This window comes from Oncorhynchus clarkii, chromosome 33 (genome assembly GCF_045791955.1).
Source record: "Oncorhynchus clarkii lewisi isolate Uvic-CL-2024 chromosome 33, UVic_Ocla_1.0, whole genome shotgun sequence".
Taxonomy (NCBI): domain Eukaryota; kingdom Metazoa; phylum Chordata; class Actinopteri; order Salmoniformes; family Salmonidae; genus Oncorhynchus; species Oncorhynchus clarkii.
Window position 1 is genome coordinate 3,583,557 of NC_092179.1, and position 27,470 is coordinate 3,611,026.

Here is a 27,470-nt window from a genome sequence, read left to right on the forward strand (position 1 = left end):
CGACACATGTCCTCGCCATTGCTCTGCATAACTTTCATTGATTTCAATCTAGGGTTTACATACAGTAACTACAGTCTTTTAAGGTCATTTGCAACTTCCAAAAAACAGAATGAGGTGGCCGAGTGGTTAAGGCGATGGACTGCTAATCCATTGTGCTCTGCGTGCATGGGTTTGAATCCCATCCTCATCGTGTAACAATTAAAATTTGGTGATTTATTTTGGCACTGGAAGATTTTGACTTTCACAAACACTGGTAAATAACATGTAAATAACAGGATGAGGTGGATGAGTGGTTAAGGCGATGGACTGCTTATCCATTGTGCTCTACATGCATGGGTTAGAATCTCATCGTGTAACAATTAAAATTCAGTGCTTTATTTTGGCAATGGAAGATTTTGACTTTCACAAACACTGGTAAAATTGCTGACTGCCACAGCGATAGCACAGGACTTGGTATCTGAGTGGTGAAGGCGATGAACTGCATGTGTGGATTGTAACACCAACCTCTTCACACAACATTTGTTATTTCCTCTCTTACATGGCCCCACATGAAAATAGAATCCCTGCGCAATCCTAGAGCGACTAATAAGATTCAAGTATTGAAGAATAACTTCACCAAGGGCAACCTCAATGGTGGGATTTGAACCGACACCTCAACACACTTAATCAAGCACTGGAGACCACTCGGCCTGACAAAACATTTGTTAAATGTCTCGATGGGATCGACACATGTCCTCGCCATTGCTCTGCATAACTTTCATTGATTTCAATCTAGGGTTTACATACAGTAACTACAGTCTTTTAAGGTCATTTGCAACTTCCAAAAAACAGAATGAGGTGGCCGAGTGGTTAAGGCGATGGACTGCTAATCCATTGTGCTCTGCGTGCATGGGTTTGAATCCCATCCTCATCGTGTAACAATTAAAATTTGGTGATTTATTTTGGCACTGGAAGATTTTGACTTTCACAAACACTGGTAAATAACATGTAAATAACAGGATGAGGTGGATGAGTGGTTAAGGCGATGGACTGCTTATCCATTGTGCTCTACATGCATGGGTTAGAATCTCATCGTGTAACAATTAAAATTCAGTGCTTTATTTTGGCAATGGAAGATTTTGACTTTCACAAACACTGGTAAAATTGCTGACTGCCACAGCGATAGCACAGGACTTGGTATCTGAGTGGTGAAGGCGATGAACTGCATGTGTGGATTGTAACACCAACCTCTTCACACAACATTTGTTATTTCCTCTCTTACATGGCCCCACATGAAAATAGAATCATTGCGCAATCCTAGAGCGACTAATAAGATTCAGGTATTGAAGAATAACTTCACCAAGGGCAACCTCAATAGTGGGATTTGAACCGACACCTCAACACACTTAATCAAGCACTGGAGACCACTCGGCCTGACAAAACATTTGTTAAATGTCTCGATGGGATCGACACATGGCCTTGCCATTGCTCTGCCTAACTTTCATTGATTTCAATCTAGGGTTTACATACAGCAACTACAGTCTTTTAAGGTAATTTGCAACTTATAAAAAACAGGATGAGGTGGCCGAGTGGTTAAGGCGATGGACTGCTAATCCATTGTGCTCTGCATGCATGGGTTCGAATCCCATCCTCATCGAGTAACAATTCAAATGATGTGCTTTATTTTGGCACTGGAAGATTTTGACTTTCACAAACACTGGCAAAATTGCTGACTGCCACAGCGAGAGCACAGGACTTGGTATCTGAGTGGTGAAGGCGATGAACTGCATGTGTGGATTATAACACCAACCTCTTCACACAACATTTGTTATTTCCTCTCTTACATGGCCCCACATGAAAATAGAATCCCTGCGCAATCCTAGAGCGACTAATAAGATTCAGGTATTGAAGAATAGCTTCACCAAGGGCAACCTCAATAGTGGGATTTGAACCGACAGTTTAAAACACTTAATCAAGCACTTGAGACCACTCGGCCTGACAAAACATTTGTTAAATGTCTCGATGGGATCGACACATGGCCTTGCCATTGCTCTGCCTAACTTTCATTGATTTCAATCTAGGGTTTACATACAGCAACTACAGGTTTTTAAGGTCATTTGCCACATGTAAGTAACAGGATGAGGTGGATGAGTGGTTAAGGCGATGGACTGCTTATCCATTGTGCTCTACATGCATGGGTTAGAGTCTCATCGTGTAACAATTAAAATTCGGTGCTTTATTTTGGCAATGGAAGATTTTGACTTTCACAAACACTGGCAAAATTGCTGACTGCCACAGCGAGAGCACAGGACTTGGTATCTGAGTGGTGAAGGCGATGAACTGCATGTGTGGATTATAACACCAACCTCTTCACACAACATTTGTTATTTCCTCTCTTACATGGCCCCACATGAAAATAGAATCCCTGCGCAATCCTAGAGCGACTAATAAGATTCAGGTATTGAAGAATAACTTCACCAAGGGCAACCTCAATAGTGGGATTTGAACCGACACCTCAACACACTTAATCAAGCACTGGAGACCACTCGGCCTGACAAAACATTTGTTAAATGTCTCGATGGGATCGACACATGGCCTTGCCATTGCTCTGCCTAACTTTCATTGATTTCAATCTAGGGTTTACATACAGCAACTACAGGTTTTTAAGGTCATTTGCCACATGTAAGTAACAGGATGAGGTGGATGAGTGGTTAAGGCGATGGACTGCTTATCCGTTGTGCTCTACATGCATGGGTTAGAGTCTCATCGTGTAACAATTAAAATTCTGTGTTTTATTTTGGCAATGGAAGATTTTGACTTTCACAAAACACTGGTAAAATTGCTGACTGCCACAGCGAGAGCACAGGACTTGGTATCTGAGTGGTGAAGGCGATGAACTGCATGTGTGGATTATAACACCAACTTCTTCACAAAACATTTGTTATTTCCTCTCTTACATGGCCCCACATGAATGTAGAGTCCCTGCACAATCCTAGTGCGACTAATAAGATTCAGGAATTGAAGAATAACTTCACCAAGGGCAACCTCAATAGTGGGATTTGAACCGACACCTCAACACACTTAATCAAGCACTGGAGACCACTCGGGCTGACAAAACATTTGTTAAATGTCTCGATGGGATAGACACATGGCCTTGCCATTGCTCTGCCTAACTTTCATTGATTTCAATCTAGGGTTTACATACAGCAACTACAGGTTTTTAAGGTCATTTGCCACATGTAAGTAACAGGATGAGGTGGATGAGTGGTTAAGGCGATGGACTGCTTATCCGTTGTGCTCTACATGCATGGGTTAGAGTCTCATCGTGTAACAATTAAAATTCTGTGTTTTATTTTGGCAATGGAAGATTTTGACTTTCACAAAACACTGGTAAAATTGCTGACTGCCACAGCGAGAGCACAGGACTTGGTATCTGAGTGGTGAAGGCGATGAACTGCATGTGTGGATTATAACACCAACTTCTTCACAAAACATTTGTTATTTCCTCTCTTACATGGCCCCACATGAATGTAGAGTCCCTGCACAATCCTAGTGCGACTAATAAGATTCAGGAATTGAAGAATAACTTCACCAAGGGCAACCTCAATAGTGGGATTTGAACCGACACCTCAACACACTTAATCAAGCACTGGAGACCACTCGGGCTGACAAAACATTTGTTAAATGTCTCGATGGGATAGACACATGGCCTTGCCATTGCTCTGCATAACTTTTATTGATTTCAATCTAGGGTTTACATACAGCAACTACAGTCTTTTAACGTCATTTGCAACTTCCAAAAAACAGGATGAGGTGGCCGAGTGGTTAAGGCGATGGACTGCTAATCCATTGTGCTCTGCATGCATGGGTTCGAATCCCATCCTTATCGTGTAACAATTAAAATGTTGTGCTTTATTTTGGAACTAGAAGATTTTGACTTTCACAAACACTGGTAAAATTGCTGACTACCACAGCGAGAGCACAGGACTTGGTATCTGAGTGGTGAAGGCGATGAACTGCATGTGTGGATTATAACGCCAACCTCTTCACAAAACATTTGTTATTTCCTCTCTTACATGGCCCCACATTAAAATAGAATCCCTGCCCAATTCTAGTGCGACTAATAAGATTCAGGTATTGAAGAATAGCTTCACCAAGGGCAACCTCAATAGTGGGATTTGAACCGACAGTTTAAAACACTTAATCAAGCACTTGAGACCACTCGGCCTGACAAAACATTTGTTAAATGTCTCGATGGGATCGACACATGGCCTTGCCATTGCTCTGCCTAACTTTCATTGATTTCAATCTAGGGTTTACATACAGCAACTACAGTCTTTTAACGTCATTTGCAACTTCCAAAAAACAGGATGAGGTGGCCGAGTGGTTAAGGCGATGGACTGCTAATCCATTGTGCTCTGCATGCATGGGTTCGAATCCCATCCTCAACGTGTAACAATTAAAATTCAGTGATTTATTTTGGCACTGGAAGATTTTGACTTTCACAAACACTGGTAAGATTGCTGACTGCCACAGCGAGAGCACAGGACTTGGTATCTGAGTGGTGAAGGCGATGAACTGCATGTGTGGATTATAACACCAACCTCTTCACAAAACATTTGTTATTTCCTCTATTACATGGCCCCACATGAAAATAGAATCCCTGCCCAATTCTAGTGCGACAAATAAGATTCAGGTATTTAAGAATAGCTTCACCAAGGGCAACCTCAATGGTGGGATTTGAACCGACAGCTCAAAACACTTAATCAAGCACTTGAGACCACTCGGCCTGACAAAACATTTGTTAAATGTCTCGATGGGATCGACACATGGCCTTGCCATTGCTCTGCCTAACTTTCATTGATTTCAATCTAGGGTTTACATACAGCAACTACAGGTTTTTAAGGTCATTTGCCACATGTAAGTAACAGGATGAGGTGGATGAGTGGTTAAGGCGATGGACTGCTTATCCATTGTGCTCTACATGCATGGGTTAGAGTCTCATCGTGTAACAATTAAAATTCGGTGCTTTATTTTGGCAATGGAAGATTTTGACTTTCACAAACACTGGCAAAATTGCTGACTGCCACAGCGAGAGCACAGGACTTGGTATCTGAGTGGTGAAGGCGATGAACTGCATGTGTGGATTATAACACCAACCTCTTCACACAACATTTGTTATTTCCTCTCTTACATGGCCCCACATGAAAATAGAATCCCTGCGCAATCCTAGAGCGACTAATAAGATTCAGGTATTGAAGAATAACTTCACCAAGGGCAACCTCAATAGTGGGATTTGAACCGACACCTCAACACACTTAATCAAGCACTGGAGACCACTCGGCCTGACAAAACATTTGTTAAATGTCTCGATGGGATAGACACATGGCCTTGCCATTGCTCTGCATAACTTTCATTGATTTCAATCTAGGGTTTACATACAGCAACTACAGTCTTTTAACGTCATTTGCAACTTCCAAAAAACAGGATGAGGTGGCCGAGTGGTTAAGGCGATGGACTGCTAATCCATTGTGCTCTGCATGCATGGGTTCGAATCCCATCCTCATCGAGTAACAATTCAAATGATGTGCTTTATTTTGGCACTGGAAGATTTTGACTTTCACAAACACTGGCAAAATTGCTGACTGCCACAGCGAGAGCACAGGACTTGGTATCTGAGTGGTGAAGGCGATGAACTGCATGTGTGGATTATAACACCAACTTCTTCACAAAACATTTGTTATTTCCTCTCTTACATGGCCCCACATGAATGTAGAGTCCCTGCACAATCCTAGTGCGACTAATAAGATTCAGGAATTGAAGAATAACTTCACCAAGGGCAACCTCAATAGTGGGATTTGAACCGACACCTCAACACACTTAATCAAGCACTGGAGACCACTCGGGCTGACAAAACATTTGTTAAATGTCTCGATGGGATAGACACATGGCCTTGCCTTTGCTCTGCCTAACTTTCATTGATTTCAATCTAGGGTTTACATACAGCAACTACAGGTTTTTAAGGTCATTTGCCACATGTAAGTAACAGGATGAGGTGGATGAGTGGTTAAGGCGATGGACTGCTTATCCGTTGTGCTCTACATGCATGGGTTAGAGTCTCATCGTGTAACAATTAAAATTCTGTGTTTTATTTTGGCAATGGAAGATTTTGACTTTCACAAAACACTGGTAAAATTGCTGACTGCCACAGCGAGAGCACAGGACTTGGTATCTGAGTGGTGAAGGCGATGAACTGCATGTGTGGATTATAACACCAACTTCTTCACAAAACATTTGTTATTTCCTCTCTTACATGGCCCCACATGAATGTAGAGTCCCTGCACAATCCTAGTGCGACTAATAAGATTCAGGAATTGAAGAATAACTTCACCAAGGGCAACCTCAATAGTGGGATTTGAACCGACACCTCAACACACTTAATCAAGCACTGGAGACCACTCGGGCTGACAAAACATTTGTTAAATGTCTCGATGGGATAGACACATGGCCTTGCCTTTGCTCTGCATAACTTTCATTGATTTCAATCTAGGGTTTACATACAGCAACTACAGGTTTTTAAGGTCATTTGCCACATGTAAGTAACAGGATGAGGTGGATGAGTGGTTAAGGCGATGGACTGCTTATCCGTTGTGCTCTACATGCATGGGTTAGAGTCTCATCGTGTAACAATTAAAATTCTGTGTTTTATTTTGGCAATGGAAGATTTTGACTTTCACAAAACACTGGTAAAATTGCTGACTGCCACAGCGAGAGCACAGGACTTGGTATCTGAGTGGTGAAGGCGATGAACTGCATGTGTGGATTATAACACCAACTTCTTCACAAAACATTTGTTATTTCCTCTCTTACATGGCCCCACATGAATGTAGAGTCCCTGCACAATCCTAGTGCGACTAATAAGATTCAGGAATTGAAGAATAACTTCACCAAGGGCAACCTCAATAGTGGGATTTGAACCGACACCTCAACACACTTAATCAAGCACTGGAGACCACTCGGGCTGACAAAACATTTGTTAAATGTCTCGATGGGATAGACACATGGCCTTGCCATTGCTCTGCATAACTTTCATTGATTTCAATCTAGGGTTTACATACAGCAACTACAGTCTTTTAACGTCATTTGCAACTTCCAAAAAACAGGATGAGGTGGCCGAGTGGTTAAGGCGATGGACTGCTAATCCATTGTGCTCTGCATGCATGGGTTCGAATCCCATCCTTATCGTGTAACAATTAAAATGTTGTGCTTTATTTTGGAACTGGAAGATTTTGACTTTCACAAACACTGGTAAAATTGCTGACTACCACAGCGAGAGCACAGGACTTGGTATCTGAGTGGTGAAGGCGATGAACTGCATGTGTGGATTATAACGCCAACCTCTTCACAAAACATTTGTTATTTCCTCTCTTACATGGCCCCACATGAAAATAGAATCCCTGCCCAATTCTAGTGCGACTAATAAGATTCAGGTATTGAAGAATAGCTTCACCAAGGGCAACCTCAATAGTGGGATTTGAACCGACAGTTTAAAACACTTAATCAAGCACTTGAGACCACTCGGCCTGACAAAACATTTGTTAAATGTCTCGATGGGATCGACACATGGCCTTGCCATTGCTCTGCCTAACTTTCATTGATTTCAATCTAGGGTTTACATACAGCAACTACAGTCTTTTAACGTCATTTGCAACTTCCAAAAAACAGGATGAGGTGGCCGAGTGGTTAAGGCGATGGACTGCTAATCCATTGTGCTCTGCATGCATGGGTTCGAATCCCATCCTCAACGTGTAACAATTAAAATTCAGTGATTTATTTTGGCACTGGAAGATTTTGACTTTCACAAACACTGGTAAGATTGCTGACTGCCACAGCGAGAGCACAGGACTTGGTATCTGAGTGGTGAAGGCGATGAACTGCATGTGTGGATTATAACACCAACCTCTTCACAAAACATTTGTTATTTCCTCTATTACATGGCCCCACATGAAAATAGAATCCCTGCCCAATTCTAGTGCGACAAATAAGATTCAGGTATTGAAGAATAGCTTCACCAAGGGCAACCTCAATGGTGGGATTTGAACCGACAGCTCAAAACACTTAATCAAGCACTTGAGACCACTCGGCCTGACAAAACATTTGTTAAATGTCTCGATGGGATCGACACATGGCCTTGCCATTGCTCTGCCTAACTTTCATTGATTTCAATCTAGGGTTTACATACAGCAACTACAGGTTTTTAAGGTCATTTGCCACATGTAAGTAACAGGATGAGGTGGATGAGTGGTTAAGGCGATGGACTGCTTATCCATTGTGCTCTACATGCATGGGTTAGAGTCTCATCGTGTAACAATTAAAATTCGGTGCTTTATTTTGGCAATGGAAGATTTTGACTTTCACAAACACTGGCAAAATTGCTGACTGCCACAGCGAGAGCACAGGACTTGGTATCTGAGTGGTGAAGGCGATGAACTGCATGTGTGGATTATAACACCAACCTCTTCACACAACATTTGTTATTTCCTCTCTTACATGGCCCCACATGAAAATAGAATCCCTGCGCAATCCTAGAGCGACTAATAAGATTCAGGTATTGAAGAATAACTTCACCAAGGGCAACCTCAATAGTGGGATTTGAACCGACACCTCAACACACTTAATCAAGCACTGGAGACCACTCGGCCTGACAAAACATTTGTTAAATGTCTCGATGGGATAGACACATGGCCTTGCCATTGCTCTGCATAACTTTCATTGATTTCAATCTAGGGTTTACATACAGCAACTACAGTCTTTTAACGTCATTTGCAACTTCCAAAAAACAGGATGAGGTGGCCGAGTGGTTAAGGCGATGGACTGCTAATCCATTGTGCTCTGCATGCATGGGTTCGAATCCCATCCTCATCGAGTAACAATTCAAATGATGTGCTTTATTTTGGCACTGGAAGATTTTGACTTTCACAAACACTGGCAAAATTGCTGACTGCCACAGCGAGAGCACAGGACTTGGTATCTGAGTGGTGAAGGCGATGAACTGCATGTGTGGATTATAACACCAACCTCTTCACAAAACATTTGTTATTTCCTCTCTTACATGGCCCCACATGAAAATAGAATCCCTGCCCAATTCTAGTGCGACAAATAAGATTCAGGTATTGAAGAATAGCTTCACCAAGGGCAACCTCAATGGTGGGATTTGAACCGACAGCTCAAAACACTTAATCAAGCACTTGAGACCACTCGGCCTGACAAAACATTTGTTAAATGTCTCGATGGGATCGACACATGGCCTTGCCATTGCTCTGCCTAACTTTCATTGATTTCATTCTAGGGTTTACATACAGCAACTACAGTCTTTTAAGGTCATTTGCAACTTCCAAAAAACAGGATGAGGTGGCCGAGTGGTTAAGGCGATGGACTGCTAATCCATTGTGCTCTGCATGCATGGGTTTGAATCCCATCCTCATCGAGTAACAATTCAAATGATGTGCTTTATTTTGGCACTGGAAGATTTTGACTTTCACAAACACTGGCAAAATTGCTGACTGCCACAGCGAGAGCACAGGACTTGGTATCTGAGTGGTGAAGGCGATGAACTGCATGTGTGGATTATAACACCAACCTCTTCACACAACATTTGTTATTTCCTCTCTTACATGGCCCCACATGAAAATAGAATCCCTGCGCAATCCTAGAGCGACTAATAAGATTCAGGTATTGAAGAATAACTTCACCAAGGGCAACCTCAATAGTGGGATTTGAACCGACACCTCAACACACTTAATCAAGCACTGGAGACCACTCGGCCTGACAAAACATTTGTTAAATGTCTCGATGGGATCGACACATGGCCTTGCCATTGCTCTGCCTAACTTTCATTGATTTCATTCTAGGGTTTACATACAGCAACTACAGTCTTTTAAGGTCATTTGCAACTTCCAAAAAACAGGATGAGGTGGCCGAGTGGTGAAGGCGATGGACTGCTAATCCATTGTGCTCTGCATGCATGGGTTCGAATCCCATCCTCATCGAGTAACAATTCAAATGATGTGCTTTATTTTGGCACTGGAAGATTTTGACTTTCACAAACACTGGCAAAATTGCTGACTGCCACAGCGAGAGCACAGGACTTGGTATCTGAGTGGTGAAGGCGATGAACTGCATGTGTGGATTATAACACCAACCTCTTCACACAACATTTGTTATTTCCTCTCTTACATGGCCCCACATGAAAATAGAATCCCTGCGCAATCCTAGAGCGACTAATAAGATTCAGGTATTGAAGAATAACTTCACCAAGGGCAACCTCAATAGTGGGATTTGAACCGACACCTCAACACACTTAATCAAGCACTGGAGACCACTCGGCCTGACAAAACATTTGTTAAATGTCTCGATGGGATCGACACATGGCCTTGCCATTGCTCTGCCTAACTTTCATTGATTTCATTCTAGGGTTTACATACAGCAACTACAGTCTTTTAAGGTCATTTGCAACTTCCAAAAAACAGGATGAGGTGGCCGAGTGGTTAAGGCGATGGACTGCTAATCCATTGTGCTCTGCATGCATGGGTTTGAATCCCATCCTCATCGAGTAACAATTCAAATGATGTGCTTTATTTTGGCACTGGAAGATTTTGACTTTCACAAACACTGGCAAAATTGCTGACTGCCACAGCGAGAGCACAGGACTTGGTATCTGAGTGGTGAAGGCGATGAACTGCATGTGTGGATTATAACACCAACCTCTTCACACAACATTTGTTATTTCCTCTCTTACATGGCCCCACATGAAAATAGAATCCCTGCGCAATCCTAGAGCGACTAATAAGATTCAGGTATTGAAGAATAACTTCACCAAGGGCAACCTCAATAGTGGGATTTGAACCGACACCTCAACACACTTAATCAAGCACTGGAGACCACTCGGCCTGACAAAACATTTGTTAAATGTCTCGATGGGATCGACACATGGCCTTGCCATTGCTCTGCCTAACTTTCATTGATTTCATTCTAGGGTTTACATACAGCAACTACAGTCTTTTAAGGTCATTTGCAACTTCCAAAAAACAGGATGAGGTGGCCGAGTGGTGAAGGCGATGGACTGCTAATCCATTGTGCTCTGCATGCATGGGTTCGAATCCCATCCTCATCGAGTAACAATTCAAATGATGTGCTTTATTTTGGCAATGGAAGATTTTGACTTTCACAAACACTGGCAAAATTGCTGACTGCCACAGCGAGAGCACAGGACTTGGTATCTGAGTGGTGAAGGCGATGAACTGCATGTGTGGATTATAACACCAACCTCTTCACAAAACATTTGTTATTTCCTCTCTTACATGGCCCCACATGAAAATAGAATCCCTGCCCAATTCTAGTGCGACAAATAAGATTCAGGTATTGAAGAATAGCTTCACCAAGGGCAACCTCAATGGTGGGATTTGAACCGACAGCTCAAAACACTTAATCAAGCACTTGAGACCACTCGGCCTGACAAAACATTTGTTAAATGTCTCGATGGGATCGACACATGGCCTTGCCATTGCTCTGCCTAACTTTCATTGATTTCAATCTAGGGTTTACATACAGCAACTACAGGTTTTTAAGGTCATTTGCCACATGTAAGTAACAGGATGAGGTGGATGAGTGGTTAAGGCGATGGACTGCTTATCCATTGTGCTCTACATGCATGGGTTAGAATCTCATCGTGTAACAATTAAAATTCGGTGCTTTATTTTGGCAATGGAAGATTTTGACTTTCACAAACACTGGCAAAATTGCTGACTGCCACAGCGAGAGCACAGGACTTGGTATCTGAGTGGTGAAGGCGATGAACTGCATGTGTGGATTATAACACCAACCTCTTCACACAACATTTGTTATTTCCTCTCTTACATGGCCCCACATGAAAATAGAATCCCTGCGCAATCCTAGAGCGACTAATAAGATTCAGGTATTGAAGAATAACTTCACCAAGGGCAACCTCAATAGTGGGATTTGAACCGACACCTCAACACACTTAATCAAGCACTTGAGACCACTCGGCCTGACAAAACATTTGTTAAATGTCTCGATGGGATCGACACATGGCCTTGCCATTGCTCTGCCTAACTTTCATTGATTTCAATCTAGGGTTTACATACAGCAACTACAGGTTTTTAAGGTCATTTGCCACATGTAAGTAACAGGATGAGGTGGATGAGTGGTTAAGGCGATGGACTGCTTATCCATTGTGCTCTACATGCATGGGTTAGAGTCTCATCGTGTAACAATTAAAATTCGGTGCTTTATTTTGGCAATGGAAGATTTTGACTTTCACAAACACTGGCAAAATTGCTGACTGCCACAGCGAGAGCACAGGACTTGGTATCTGAGTGGTGAAGGCGATGAACTGCATGTGTGGATTATAACACCAACCTCTTCACACAACATTTGTTATTTCCTCTCTTACATGGCCCCACATGAAAATAGAATCCCTGCGCAATCCTAGAGCGACTAATAAGATTCAGGTATTGAAGAATAACTTCACCAAGGGCAACCTCAATAGTGGGATTTGAACCGACACCTCAACACACTTAATCAAGCACTGGAGACCACTCGGGCTGACAAAACATTTGTTAAATGTCTCGATGGGATAGACACATGGCCTTGCCATTGCTCTGCATAACTTTCATTGATTTCAATCTAGGGTTTACATACAGCAACTACAGTCTTTTAACGTCATTTGCAACTTCCAAAAAACAGGATGAGGTGGCCGAGTGGTTAAGGCGATGGACTGCTAATCCATTGTGCTCTGCATGCATGGGTTCGAATCCCATCCTCATCGTGTAACAATTAAAATTCAGTGATTTATTTTGGCACTGGAAGATTTTGACTTTCACAAACACTGGTAAAATTGCTGACTGCCACAGCGAGAGCACAGGACTTGGTATCTGAGTGGTGAAGGCGATGAACTGCATGTGTGGATTATAACACCAACCTCTTCACAAAACATTTGTTATTTCCTCTCTTACATGGCCCCACATGAAAATAGAATCCCTGCACAATTCTAGTGCGACAAATAAGATTCAGGTATTGAAGAATAGCTTCACCAAGGGCAACCTCAATAGTGGGATTTGAACCGACACCTCAACACACTTAATCAAGCACTGGAGACCACTCGGCCTGACAAAACATTTGTTAAATGTCTCGATGGGATCGACACATGGCCTTGCCATTGCTCTGCCTAACTTTCATTGATTTCATTCTAGGGTTTACATACAGCAACTACAGTCTTTTAAGGTCATTTGCAACTTCCAAAATACAGGATGAGGTGGCCGAGTGGTGAAGGCGATGGACTGCTAATCCATTGTGCTCTGCATGCATGGGTTCGAATCCCATCCTCATCGAGTAACAATTTAAATGATGTGCTTTATTTTGGCACTGGAAGATTTTGACTTTCACAAACACTGGCAAAATTGCTGACTGCCACAGCGAGAGCACAGGACTTGGTATCTGAGTGGTGAAGGCGATGAACTGCATGTGTGGATTATAACACCAACCTCTTCACAAAACATTTGTTATTTCCTCTCTTACATGGCCCCACATGAATGTAGAGTCCCTGCACAATCCTAGTGCGACTAATACGATTCAGGTATTGAAGAATAGCTTCACCAAGGGCAACCTCAATAGTGGGATTTGAACCGACACCTCAACACACTTAATCAAGCACTGGAGACCACTCGGCCTGACAAAACATTTGTTAAATGTCTCGATGGGATCGACACATGGCCTTGCCATTGCTCTGCATAACTTTCATTGATTTCAATCTAGGGTTTACATACAGCAACTACAGTTTTTTAGGTCATTTGCAACTTCCAAAAAACAGGATGAGGTGGCCGAGTGGTTAAGGCGATGGACTGCTAATCCATTGTGCTCTGCATGCATGGGTTCGAATCCCATCCTCATCGTGTAACAATTTAAATGGTGTGCTTTATTATGGCACTGGAAGAATTTGACTTTCACAAACACTGGCAAAATTGCTGACTGCCACAGCGAGAGCACAGGACTTGGTATCTGAGTGGTGAAGGCGATGAACTGCATGTGTGGATTATAACACCAACCTCTTCACACAACATTTGTTTTTTCCTCTCTTACATGGCCCCACATGAATGTAGAGTCCCTGCACAATCCTAGTGCGACTAATACGATTCAGGTATTGAAGAATAGCTTCACCAAGGGCAACCTCAATGGTTGGATTTGAACCGACAGCTCAAAACACTTAATCAAGCACTTGAGACCACTCGGCCTGACAAAACATTTGTTAAATGTCTCGATGGGATCGACACATGTCCTTGCCATTGCTCTGCCTAACTTTCATTGATTTCAATCTAGGGTTTACAGACAGCAACTACAGTTTTTTAAGGTCATTTTCCACTTCTAAAATACAGGATGGGCTGGCCGAGTGGTTAAGGCGATAGACTGCTAATCCATTGTGCTCTGCATGCATGGGTTCGAATCCCATCCTCATCGTGTAACAATTAAAATGATGTGCTTTATTTTGGCACTGGAAGATTTTGACTTTCACAAACACTGGCAAAATTGCTGACTGCCACAGCGAGAGCACAGGACTTGGTATCTGAGTGGTGAAGGCGATGAACTGCATGTGTGGATTATAACACCAACCTCTTCACACAACATTTGTTATTTCCTCTCTTACATGGCCCCACATGAAAATAGAATCCCTGCGCAATCCTAGAGCGACTAATAAGATTCAGGTATTGAAGAATAACTTCACCAAGGGCAACCTCAATGGTGGGATTTGAACCGACACCTCAACACACTTAATCAAGCACTGGAGACCACTCGGCCTGACAAAACATTTGTTAAATGTCTCGATGGGATCGACACATGTCCTCGCCATTGCTCTGCATAACTTTCATTGATTTCAATCTAGGGTTTACATACAGTAACTACAGTCTTTTAAGGTCATTTGCAACTTCCAAAAAACAGAATGAGGTGGCCGAGTGGTTAAGGCGATGGACTGCTAATCCATTGTGCTCTGCGTGCATGGGTTTGAATCCCATCCTCATCGTGTAACAATTAAAATTCGGTGATTTATTTTGGCACTGGAAGATTTTGACTTTCACAAACACTGGTAAATAACATGTAAATAACAGGATGAGGTGGATGAGTGGTTAAGGCGATGGACTGCTTATCCATTGTGCTCTACATGCATTGGTTAGAATCTCATCGTCTAACAATTAAAATTCGGTGCTTTATTTTGGCAATGGAAGATTTTGACTTTCACAAACACTGGTAAAATTGCTGACTGCCACAGCGAGAGCACAGGACTTGGTATCTGAGTGGTGAAGGCGATGAACTGCATGTGTGGATTATAACACCAACTTCTTCACAAAACATTTGTTATTTCCTCTCTTACATGGCCCCACATGAATGTAGAGTCCCTGCACAATCCTAGTGCGACTAATAAGATTCAGGTATTGAAGAATAACTTCACCAAGGGCAACCTCAATAGTGGGATTTGAACCGACACCTCAACACACTTAATCAAGCCCTGGAGACCACTCGGCCTGACAAAACTTTTGTTAAATGTCTCGATGGGATAGACACATGGCCTTGCCATTGCTCTGCATAACTTTCATTGATTTCAATCTAGGGTTTACATACAGCAACTACAGTCTTTTAACGTCATTTGCAACTTCCAAAAAACAGGATGAGGTGGCCGAGTGGTTAAGGCGATGGACTGCTAATCCATTGTGCTCTGCATGCATGGGTTCGAATCCCATCCTCATCGAGTAACAATTCAAATGATGTGCTTTATTTTGGCACTGGAAGATTTTGACTTTCACAAACACTGGCAAAATTGCTGACTGCCACAGCGAGAGCACAGGACTTGGTATCTGAGTGGTGAAGGCGATGAACTGCATGTGTGGATTATAACACCAACCTCTTCACAAAACATTTGTTATTTCCTCTCTTACATGGCCCCACATGAATGTAGAGTCCCTGCACAATCCTAGTGCGACTAATACGATTCAGGTATTGAAGAATAGCTTCACCAAGGGCAACCTCAATAGTGGGATTTGAACCGACACCTCAACACACTTAATCAAGCACTGGAGACCACTCGGCCTGACAAAACATTTGTTAAATGTCTCGATGGGATCGACACATGGCCTTGCCATTGCTCTGCATAACTTTCATTGATTTCAATCTAGGGTTTACATACAGCAACTACAGTTTTTTAGGTCATTTGCAACTTCCAAAAAACAGGATGAGGTGGCCGAGTGGTTAAGGCGATGGACTGCTAATCCATTGTGCTTTGCATGCATGGGTTCGAATCCCATCCTCATCGAGTAACAATTCAAATGATGTGCTTTATTTTGGCACTGGAAGATTTTGACTTTCACAAACACTGGCAAAATTGCTGACTGCCACAGCGAGAGCACAGGACTTGGTATCTGAGTGGTGAAGGCGATGAACTGCATGTGTGGATTATAACACCAACCTCTTCACAAAACATTTGTTATTTCCTCTCTTACATGGCCCCACATGAATGTAGAGTCCCTGCACAATCCTAGTGCGACTAATACGATTCAGGTATTGAAGAATAGCTTCACCAAGGGCAACCTCAATAGTGGGATTTGAACCGACACCTCAACACACTTAATCAAGCACTGGAGACCACTCGGCCTGACAAAACATTTGTTAAATGTCTCGATGGGATCGACACATGGCCTTGCCATTGCTCTGCATAACTTTCATTGATTTCAATCTAGGGTTTACATACAGCAACTACAGTTTTTTAGGTCATTTGCAACTTCCAAAAAACAGGATGAGGTGGCCGAGTGGTTAAGGCGATGGACTGCTAATCCATTGTGCTCTGCATGCATGGGTTCGAATCCCATCCTCATCGTGTAACAATTTAAATGGTGTGCTTTATTATGGCACTGGAAGAATTTGACTTTCACAAACACTGGCAAAATTGCTGACTGCCACAGCGAGAGCACAGGACTTGGTATCTGAGTGGTGAAGGCGATGAACTGCATGTGTGGATTGTAACACCAACCTCTTCACACAACATTTGTTATTTCCTCTCTTACATGGCCCCACATGAAAATAGAATCATTGCGCAATCCTAGAGCGACTAATAAGATTCAGGTATTGAAGAATAACTTCACCAAGGGCAACCTCAATAGTGGGATTTGAACCGACACCTCAACACACTTAATCAAGCACTGGAGACCACTCGGCCTGACAAAACATTTGTTAAATGTCTCTGCCTAACTTTCATTGATTTCAATCTAGGGTTTACAGACAGCAACTACAGTTTTTTAAGGTCATTTTCCACTTCTAAAATACAGGATGGGCTGGCCGAGTGGTTAAGGCGATGGACTGCTAATCCATTGTGCTCTGCATGCATGGGTTCGAATCCCAGGCGATGAACTGCATGTGTGGATTGTAACACCAACCTCTTCACACAACATTTGTTATTTCCTCTCTTACATGGCCCCACATGAAAATAGAATCATTGCGCAATCCTAGAGCGACTAATAAGATTCAGGTATTGAAGAATAACTTCACCAAGGGCAACCTCAATAGTGGGATTTGAACCGACACCTCAACACACTTAATCAAGCACTGGAGACCACTCGGCCTGACAAAACATTTGTTAAATGTCTCGATGGGATCGACACATGGCCTTGCCATTGCTCTGCATAACTTTCATTGATTTCAATCTAGGGTTTACATACAGTAACTACAGTCTTCTAAGGTCATTTGCAACTTCCAAAAAACAGAATGAGGTGGCCGAGTGGTTAAGGCGATGGACTGCTAATCCATTGTGCTCTGCGTTCATGGGTTCGAATCCCATCCTCATCGAGTAACAATTCAAATGATGTGCTTTATTTTGGCACTGGAAGATTTTGACTTTCACAAACACTGGCAAAATTGCTGACTGCCACAGCGATAGCACAGGACTTGGTATCTGAGTGGTGAAGGCGATGAACTGCATGTGTGGATTATAACACCAACCTCTTCACAAAACATTTGTTATTTCCTCTCTTACATGGCCCCACATGAATGTAGAGTCCCTGCACAATCCTAGTGCGACTAATACGATTCAGGTATTGAAGAATAGCTTCACCAAGGGCAACCTCAATAGTGGGATTTGAACCGACACCTCAACACATTTAATCAAGCACTGTAGACCACTCGGCCTGACAAAACATTTGTTAAATGTCTCGATGGGATCGACACATGGCCTTGCCATTGCTCTGCCTAACTTTCATTGATTTCAATCTAGGGTTTACATACAGCAACTACAGGTTTTTAAGGTCATTTGCCACATGTAAATAACAGGATGAGGTGGATGAGTGGTTAAGGCGATGGACTGCTTATCCATTGTGCTCTGCATGCATGGGTTAGAATCTCATCGTGTAACAATTAAAATTCGGTGCTTTATTTTGGCAATGGAAGATTTTGACTTTCACAAACACTGGTAAAATTGCTGACTGCCACAGCGATAGCACAGGACTTGGTATCTGAGTGGTGAAGGCGATGAACTGCATGTGTGGATTGTAACACCAACCTCTTCACACAACATTTGTTATTTCCTCTCTTACATGGCCCCACATGAATATAGAGCCCCTGCACAATCCTAGTGCGACTAATACGATTCAGGTGTTGAAGAATAGCTTCACCAAGGGCAACCTCAATGGTTGGATTTGAACCGACAGCTCAAAACACTTAATCAAGCACTTGAGACCACTCGGCCTGACAAAACATTTGTTAAATGTCTCGATGGGATCGACACATGTCCCTGCCATTGCTCTGCCTAACTTTCATTGATTTCAATCTAGGGTTTACAGACAGCAACTACAGTTTTTTAAGGTCATTTTCCACTTCTAAAATACAGGATGGGCTGGCCGAGTGGTTAAGGCGATGGACTGCTAATCCATTGTGCTCTGCATGCATGGGTTCGAATCCCATCCTCATCGTGTAACAATTAAAATGATGTGCTTTATTTTGGCACTGGAAGATTTTGACTTTCACAAACACTGGCAAAATTGCTGACTGCCACAGCGAGCGCACAGGACTTGGTATCTGAGTGGTGAAGGCGATGAACTGCATGTGTGGATTATAACACCAACCTCTTCACACAACATTTGTTATTTCCTCTCTTACATGGCCCCACATGAAAATAGAATCCCTGCGCAATCCTAGAGCGACTAATAAGATTCAGGTATTGAAGAATAACTTCACCAAGGGCAACCTCAATGGTGGGATTTGAACCGACACCTCAACACACTTAATCAAGCACTGGAGACCACTCGGCCTGACAAAACATTTGTTAAATGTCTCGATGGGATCGACACATGTCCTCGCCATTGCTCTGCATAACTTTCATTGATTTCAATCTAGGGTTTACATACAGTAACTACAGTCTTTTAAGGTCATTTGCAACTTCCAAAAAACAGAATAAGGTGGCCGAGTGGTTAAGGCGATGGACTGCTAATCCATTGTGCTCTGCGTGCATGGGTTTGAATCCCATCCTCATCGTGTAACAATTAAAATTCGGTGATTTATTTTGGCACTGGAAGATTTTGACTTTCACAAACACTGGTAAATAACATGTAAATAACAGGATGAGGTGGATGAGTGGTTAAGGCGATGGACTGCTTATCCATTGTGCTCTACATGCATGGGTTAGAATCTCATCGTGTAACAATTAAAATTCGGTGCTTTATTTTGGCAATGGAAGATTTTGACTTTCACAAACACTGGTAAAATTGCTGACTGCCACAGCGAGAGCACAGGACTTGGTATCTGAGTGGTGAAGGCGATGAACTGCATGTGTGGATTATAACACCAACTTCTGCACAAAACATTTGTTATTTCCTCTCTTACATGGCCCCACATGAATGTAGAGTCCCTGCACAATCCTAGTGCGACTAATAAGATTCAGGTATTGAAGAATAACTTCACCAAGGGCAACCTCAATAGTGGGATTTGAACCGACACCTCAACACACTTAATCAATCACTTGAGACCACTCGGTCTGACAAAACATTTGTTAAATGTTGGGATTGTTTTTTTGTTTGTTGCCAACCTATTTTGCTACCTGACAACTTTACGGTTTTTACTATCGTAATTTATTTAAACTATCGTTTATCTTTTTGTTTTTTTTCCCTCAACTTTTTCACTCCGGACGCTTTATCTGGACGTGGTTCGTCAGGACCTCCAACAGCCGAAGCTAAGTAGTAACATTAACATGATGCCTTCTAATTGCAGTCACTGTACTCATAATATACAGGAGAACGATCGCCTTACGGCGAGGATAGCTGTGCTACAAGCCCAGCTTCAGACGCAATTGTTAGGCAAGGGTAATTTCAGTGTAGGAAAGGATGAAACAGCGTCTGTGCCACCAGTAAGTACAGATTGTAGTATATATCCCCTGGCACAGTCCCCGCAGCCGGACAACTTTCTCACGGTTTCTGGAAGGAAATGCTGTAGGAATGCTCAACCGGTGTCGCTCATTCAGCCGACAGAAACTTTCAATCGGTTTTCCCCATTAAGCAGTGAGTCGGAGTCAGAGACCGAGCCTTCTCTTGTCTCTACTCCTCCCGTTACGGGGTCTGAGACGCCGAAGCTTCCCACCATTAGCTCTGACAAATTGAAAACTCTAGTCATTGGCAACTCCATTACCCGCAGTATTAGACTTAAAACGAATCATCCAGCGATCATACACTGTTTACCAGGGGGCAGGGATACCGACGATAAGGCTAATCTGAAGATGGTGCTGGCTAAAGCTAAAACTGGTGAGTGTAGAGAGTATAGAGATATTGTTATCCACGTCGGCACCAACGATGTTAGGATGAAACAGTCAGAGATCACCAAGCTTCTGCGTGTTAATCAGCTAGAAAGATGTGTCGGCATCGAGTAATTGTCTCTGGCCCCCTCCCAGTTAGGGGGAGTGATGAGCTCTACAGCAGAGTCTCACAACTCAATCGCTGGTTGAAAACTGTTTTCTGCCCCTCCCAAAAGATAGAATTTGTAGATAATTGGCCCTCTTTCTGGGACTCACCCACAAACAGGACCAAGCCTGACCTGCTGAGGAGTGACGGACTCCATCCTAGCTGGAGGGGTGCTCTCATCTTATCTACCAACATAGACAGGGCTCTAACTCCTCTAGTTCCACAATGAAATAGGGTGCAGGCCAGGCAGCAGGCTGTTAGCCAGCCTGCCAGCATAGTGGAGTCTGCCACTAGCACAGTCAGTGTAGTCAGCTCAGCTATCACCATTGAGACCGTGACTGTGCCTCGACCTAGGTTGGGCAAAACTAAACATGGCGGTGTTCGCCTTAGCAATCTCACTAGGTTAAAGACCTCCATTCCTGTCATTATTGAAAGAGATCATGATGCCTCACATCTCAAAATAGGGCTACTTAATGTTAGATCCCTTACTTCACAGGCAATTATAGTCAATGAACTAATCACTGATCATAATCTTGATGTGATTGGCCTGACTGAAACATGGCTTAAGCCTGATGAATTTACTGTGTTAAATGAGGCCTCACCTCCTGGCTATACTAGTGACCATATCCCCCGTGCATCCCGTAAAGGCGGTGGTGTTGCTAACATTTACGATAGCAAATTTCAATTTACAAAAAAAAAATATGTTTTTGTCTTTTGAGCTTCTAGTCATGAAATCTATGCAGCCTACTCAATCACTTTTTATAGCTACTGTTTACAGGCCTCCTGGGCCATATACAGCGTTCCTCATTGAGTTCCCTGAATTCCTATCGGACCTTGTAGTCATAGCAGATAATATTCTAATCTTTGGTGACTTTAATATTCACATGGAAAAGTCCACAGACCCACTCCAAAAGGCTTTCGGAGCCATCATCGACTCAGTGGGTTTTGTCCAACATGTCTCTGGATCCACTCACTGTCACAGTCATACTCTGGACCTAGTTTTGTCCCATGGAATAAATGTTGTGGATCTTAATGTTTTTCCTTATAATCCTGGACTATCGGACCACCATTTTATTATGTTTGCAATTGCAACAAATAATCAGCTCAGACCCCAACCAAGGAACATCAAAAGTCGTGCTATAAATTCACAGACAACACAAAGATTCCTCTATGTGTCATGTATTGTCATATTATGTCTTGTTCCTGTTCTTTCTCTTCACTCCGTCTCCCTCTGCTGGTCGTATTAGGTTACCTTCTCTTCCTCTCCTTCCCCCAGCTGCTCCTCATCTTCTCTAACTACCTCGTTCACCCTTTTCCCACCTGTTCCCTTTTTTCCCTCTGATTAGGTCTCTATTTTTCTCTCTGTTCCTGCTTCTGTCTTTGTCAGATTCTCGTTTGAGTTTCTCATGCCAGAACCAAACTATCGTCTTGTTTGCTTCACCCTTGTCCTGTCCTGTCGGAATCTGCCTGTTCATCTGATGCTACGTGTGATCAGGTACCTCTGTCCTCTACGACCCGCGCCTACCCAGAGAGACCAGCAGTCTGTCGCCGCTAACCCAGCTATTCTCCTCTGCTGCTAGAAGGGGACTCTAACCCAGCTATTCTCCTCTGCTGCTAGAAGGGGAACTCTTCTGTGATTCAGAAGGACTTTATGTTTCATTTGTCGCCCTCTCTGCGGGTTGTTTATTTTGCCATCATATACATTTGAAGAGGATCTATGTCTTACCTGTGTTTTGACATTAAAGGACTCTGTTTTTGTTAAACCGCTTTTGGGTCCTCACTCACGTGCATAACACTATGTCCATCCAGATTCCCTTTGTCTGCCCATGGACGCCAGAGGACAAAAATCAGTTAACCACCTAACTGAGGAACTCAATTTAACCTTGCGCAATACCCTAGATGCAGTTGCACCCCTAAAAACTAAAAATATTACTCATAAGAAACTAGCTCCCTGGTACACAGAAAATACCCGAGCTCTGAAGCAAGCTTCCAGAAAATTGGAACGGAAATGGCGCCACACCAAACTGGAAGTCTTCCGACTAGCTTGGAAAGACAGTACCGTGCAGTACCGAAGAGCCCTTACTGCTGCTCGATCATCCTATTTTTCTAACTTAATTGAGGAAAATAAGAACATTCCGAAATTCCATTTTGATACTGTCGCAAAGCTAACTAAAAAGCAGCATTCCCCAAGAGAGGATGGCTTTCACTTTAGCAGTGATAAATTCATTAACTTCTTTGAGGAAAAGATCATGATTATTAGAAAGCAAATTACGGACTCCTCTTTAAATCTGCATATTCCTTCAAAGCTCAGTTGTCCTGAGTCTGCACAACTCTGCCAGGACCTAGGATCAAGAGAGACACTCAAGTGTTTTAGTACTATATCTCTTGACACAATGATGAAAATAATCATGGCCTCTAAACCTTCAAGCTGCATACTGGACCCTATTCCAACTAAACTACTGAAAGAGCTGCTTCCTGTGCTTGGCCCTCCTATGTTGAACATAATAAACGGCTCTCTATCCACCGGATGTGTACCAAACTCACTAAAAGTGGCAGTAATAAAGCCTCTCTTGAAAAAGCCAAATATATATATATATATATATATATATAAATATAAAAAACTATCGGCCTATATCGAATCTTCGATTCCTCTCAAACATTTTAGAAAAGGCTGTTGCGCAGCAACTCACTGCCTTCCTGAAGACAAACAATGTATATGAAATGATTCAGTCTGGTTTTAGACCCCATCATAGCACTGAGACTGCACTTGTGAAGGTGGTAAATTACCTTTTAATGGCATCAGACCGAGGCTCTGCATCTGTCCTCGTGCTCCTAGACCTTAGTGCTGCTTTTGATACCATCGATCACCACATTCTTTTGGAGAGATTGGAAACCCAAATTGGTCTACACGGACAAGTTCTGGCCTGGTTTAGATCTTATCTGTTGGAAAGATATCAGTTTGTCTCTGTGAATGGTTTGTCCTCTGACAAATCAACTGTAAATTTCGGTGTTCCTCAAGGTTCCGTTTTAGGACCACTATTGTTTTCACTATATATTTTACCTTTTGGGGATGTCATTCGAAAACATAATTTTAACTTTCACAGCTATGCAGTTGACAAACAGCTGTACCTTTCAATGAAACATGGTGAAGCCCCAAAATTGCCCTCGCTAGAAGCATGTGTTTCAGACATAAGGAAGTGGATGGCTGCAAACTCTCTACTTTTAAACTCGGACAAAACAGAGATGCTTGTTCTAGGTCCCAAGAAACAAAGAGATCTTCTGTAGAATCTGACAATTAATCTTAATGGTTGTACAGTCGTCTCAAATAAAACTGTGAAGGACCTCGGCGTTACTCTGGACCCTGATCTCTCTTTTGAAGAACATATCAAGACCATTTCAAGGACGCTTTTTTACATCTACGTAACATTGCAAAAATCTGAAACTTTCTGTCCAAAAATGATGCAGAAAAATTAATCCATGCTTTTGTCACTTCTAGGTTAGACTACTGCAATGCTCTATTTTCCGGCTACCTGGATAAAGCACTAAATAAACTTCAGTTAGTGCTAAATACGGCTGCTAGAATCCTGACTAGAACCAAAGAAAATTATCATATTACTCCAGTGCTAGCCTCCCTACACTGGCTTCCTGTCAAAGCAAGGGCTGATTTCAAGGTTTTACTGCTAACCTACAAAGCATTACATGGGCTTGCTCCTACCTATCTCTCTGATTTGGTCCTGCCGTACATACCTACACGTACGCTACGGTCACAAGACGCAGGCCTCCTAATTGTCCCTAGAATTTCTAAGCAAACAGCTGGAGGCAGGGCTTTCTCCTATAGAGCTCCATTTTTATGGAACGGTCTGCCTACCCATGTCAGAGACACAAACTCAGTCTCAACCTTTAAGTCTTTACTGAAGACTCATCTCTTCAGTGGGTCATGTGATTGAGTGTAGTCTGGCCCAGGAGTGGGAAGGTGAACGGAAAGGCTCTGGAGCAACAAACCGCCCTTGCTGTCTCTGCCTGGCCGGTTCCCCTCTTTCCACTGGGATTCTCTGCCTCTAACCCTATTACAGGGGCTGAGTCACTGGCTTACTGGGGCTCTCTCATACCGTCCCTGGGAAGGGTGCGTCACCTGAGTGGGTTGAGTCACTGATGTGGTCATCCTGTCTGGGTTGGCGCCCCCCCCTTGGGTTGTGCCGTGGCGGAGGTCTTTGTGGGCTATACTCAGCCTTGTCTCAGGATGGTAAGTTGGTGGTTGAAGATATTCCTCTAGTGGTGTGGGGGCTGTGCTTTGGCAAAGTGGGTGGGGTTATATCCTTCCTGTTTGGCCTTGTCCGGGGATTTGTCATTTAACTTTTAAAAGGTATTTCCTTTTATTGTGGTATAAACACAACCAGTCATGATGTTTTCAACTGATTGTCTTACAATCACTTTAAAGGGCTCCTTTATTAGGCTACCCATGCAAGATATTTCCAGCCTCCAAACCAGTGCTTGACTTAGGCAGGAGCTCACCAGAGCTGAGTACCAGCACCTCAAAAGTTCTACTGCTTGAGCTCCTGTTCCTCTTATAGAATATTAGCCCAAAAGTACTAGCGTATATTTCAGTCCAAGTCAAGCACTGCTCCAAACAGCGGTGAATGGAAAGAGACATTGGTTACACAAAACACCAAAAAGTCTAATGATATTTGCCGATTGTCATTAGGCCAAAATGTATGCCTCCACTGCTGTCCACCTGTCTCTCGGTGTCGGCCATTCATACCTGCCTTGGCAAAATGTCAATGTTCTCATCGAACCACATCGCATTTTGGAGCGTAGACTATACCACCAGTTTTCAAGTCCATTCGCAAATGTTTCATCCCTCTGACATGCGGTAATTATTAATAATGGTGTAATAGCCTACAGTTTTCTTGACATTTAGTTTTCATTATTGTGATAGGCCCATGTTTTACCGGGACGTCGTACTCCCAATACTTATTTTGCCGGGACGTCATACTTTCACCCCTGCTCCTAACCCACAGAAAACTGGACACATTAATGTTCTTGCAACATTCCCATGAAACATGTCAATAACATTAGTAGATTGTATTCTGAGGACATGGTATCAACGTTCTGGGTAAATTCTATTTCACATTAAGGGGATGGTCTCTTGGAAACATTCCTTGCACATCACTGGAAACACTCTTTTGAAACCATTAGTTAATAACCTAAATAGACTTTGAAGGGAACATTCTCTTAAGTTCTGGTGAATGTTGTTAGCTAGGTAGCGCACAGTTCCCAGTCTTTAATGGCGGGAAACATCAGCTGTTCACAATGTATTGATTAACCAGAGATGGAACGTGTCGATGGGCACTCGTCAATGAATGAATGGTGTTTTAAGCATGTTAGCCATATCAGCCAGTCAATCAGTTAGCCCAGTGTGGTATGTTGACTATCAAACGTACTCTCTGTGATCTTTTGCAAGCCTAGTACATCATCGGGAGTGATCACCGTGTTCGCGAGCTGTCCCTCCTCCCTGGTCGCCGGGACCCCAACGTTCATCAAGTTGCAGCCTTTTTTTTAAATCGCCACCGTTGGGTTTGGGATCTGTTAGGGAAGATTCAGAATTTGTTGGTAACATATGTAAGATGTTTTATATTTATCAAATGGGTGTAAGTTAATTCTCATCAGAATGGTATTTTTGTATAATACTGTGGCAGGGTTGCAGTATCTGTTCTATGTCAAGACTAAGTTGCATGGCCGCTGAGAGGGGAGAGGTCAAAGTGTCATCATGTGTAAGCATATCTTTTGCTCCACTGTGTGTGTGCCAGTTCACTCCCTAGTTTTCCCATCGGAGATGGCAGTGTCTGGAATCACCCTCCTCTCCGTGAGTTTGTCCAGGAGGTTGTATTTAGAGTTGGTTGCATCTAAATGACAATTTGATATATGCCTGTTGATATGGAGGATTGGTTTATGGTTCTGGGGTTTGGGAAAGGTGACAAAGCTGAACGATGAATTATGTCTATGCTGTCTTATCCTGTGTGTGTGTCTTTACTATAAAGGACCTAATTTACAATGTGGAAGGGGCTCTCAGAGAATTCATGGTTAGACACTGAATCGATCTGAGAGTCACAGGGTTGTGATAGAGCTCATATAATTAAAGATGGACTTTGATAACTAACTCTGACTTGTGTGTGTGGTTTGCTCCCATGATTTGGTAAATAGAGGAAATTTCCAAGACAGATCGCGTTCAGACTCGTCTGGCCGTTGCTGTTGTGAGCATTGAAAATATGATTGGCCTATCTTGAGGGTGTCTGTCTGTGTTAAAAGCAACATTTTGCAACATATGGTTTGACTAGCGGAAAGGCTGTGGCTGGCCTTGGGTGTAGGCATCTATCATGAATTGTTGGGGGCACATACAGAACGTAGGGTAGGGAACAAACGGTCTTTTGTTAGATAACAGGAGCCAGGTACGTGATAACTGTATATTCTACACAACTACAACGACTGACCGCT

The 27,470-nt window shown here is 42.9% G+C and overlaps 11 non-coding genes across 11 annotated transcripts; all 11 read left to right on the forward strand.

Moving 5' to 3' along the window:
- The first annotated feature begins 1,554 nt into the window (after positions 1–1,554).
- Positions 1,555–1,636, forward strand: trnas-gcu (transfer RNA serine (anticodon GCU)). Its single transcript has one exon. It is a non-coding gene; the product is annotated as a tRNA-Ser (tRNA).
- A 3,830-nt stretch (positions 1,637–5,466) lies between these two features.
- trnas-gcu (transfer RNA serine (anticodon GCU)) lies at positions 5,467–5,548 on the forward strand. The gene has a single exon. It is a non-coding gene; the product is annotated as a tRNA-Ser (tRNA).
- A 3,274-nt stretch (positions 5,549–8,822) lies between these two features.
- trnas-gcu (transfer RNA serine (anticodon GCU)) lies at positions 8,823–8,904 on the forward strand. Its single transcript has one exon. It is a non-coding gene; the product is annotated as a tRNA-Ser (tRNA).
- A 1,042-nt stretch (positions 8,905–9,946) lies between these two features.
- On the forward strand, positions 9,947–10,028 carry trnas-gcu (transfer RNA serine (anticodon GCU)). The gene has a single exon. It is a non-coding gene; the product is annotated as a tRNA-Ser (tRNA).
- Positions 10,029–11,070: 1,042 nt separating this feature from the next.
- Positions 11,071–11,152, forward strand: trnas-gcu (transfer RNA serine (anticodon GCU)). Its single transcript has one exon. It is a non-coding gene; the product is annotated as a tRNA-Ser (tRNA).
- A 1,592-nt stretch (positions 11,153–12,744) lies between these two features.
- On the forward strand, positions 12,745–12,826 carry trnas-gcu (transfer RNA serine (anticodon GCU)). Its single transcript has one exon. It is a non-coding gene; the product is annotated as a tRNA-Ser (tRNA).
- A 480-nt stretch (positions 12,827–13,306) lies between these two features.
- On the forward strand, positions 13,307–13,388 carry trnas-gcu (transfer RNA serine (anticodon GCU)). Its single transcript has one exon. It is a non-coding gene; the product is annotated as a tRNA-Ser (tRNA).
- Positions 13,389–13,867: 479 nt separating this feature from the next.
- Positions 13,868–13,949, forward strand: trnas-gcu (transfer RNA serine (anticodon GCU)). Its single transcript has one exon. It is a non-coding gene; the product is annotated as a tRNA-Ser (tRNA).
- A 1,765-nt stretch (positions 13,950–15,714) lies between these two features.
- Positions 15,715–15,796, forward strand: trnas-gcu (transfer RNA serine (anticodon GCU)). The gene has a single exon. It is a non-coding gene; the product is annotated as a tRNA-Ser (tRNA).
- A 479-nt stretch (positions 15,797–16,275) lies between these two features.
- trnas-gcu (transfer RNA serine (anticodon GCU)) lies at positions 16,276–16,357 on the forward strand. The gene has a single exon. It is a non-coding gene; the product is annotated as a tRNA-Ser (tRNA).
- Positions 16,358–16,836: 479 nt separating this feature from the next.
- trnas-gcu (transfer RNA serine (anticodon GCU)) lies at positions 16,837–16,918 on the forward strand. The gene has a single exon. It is a non-coding gene; the product is annotated as a tRNA-Ser (tRNA).
- Positions 16,919–27,470: the final 10,552 nt, after the last annotated feature.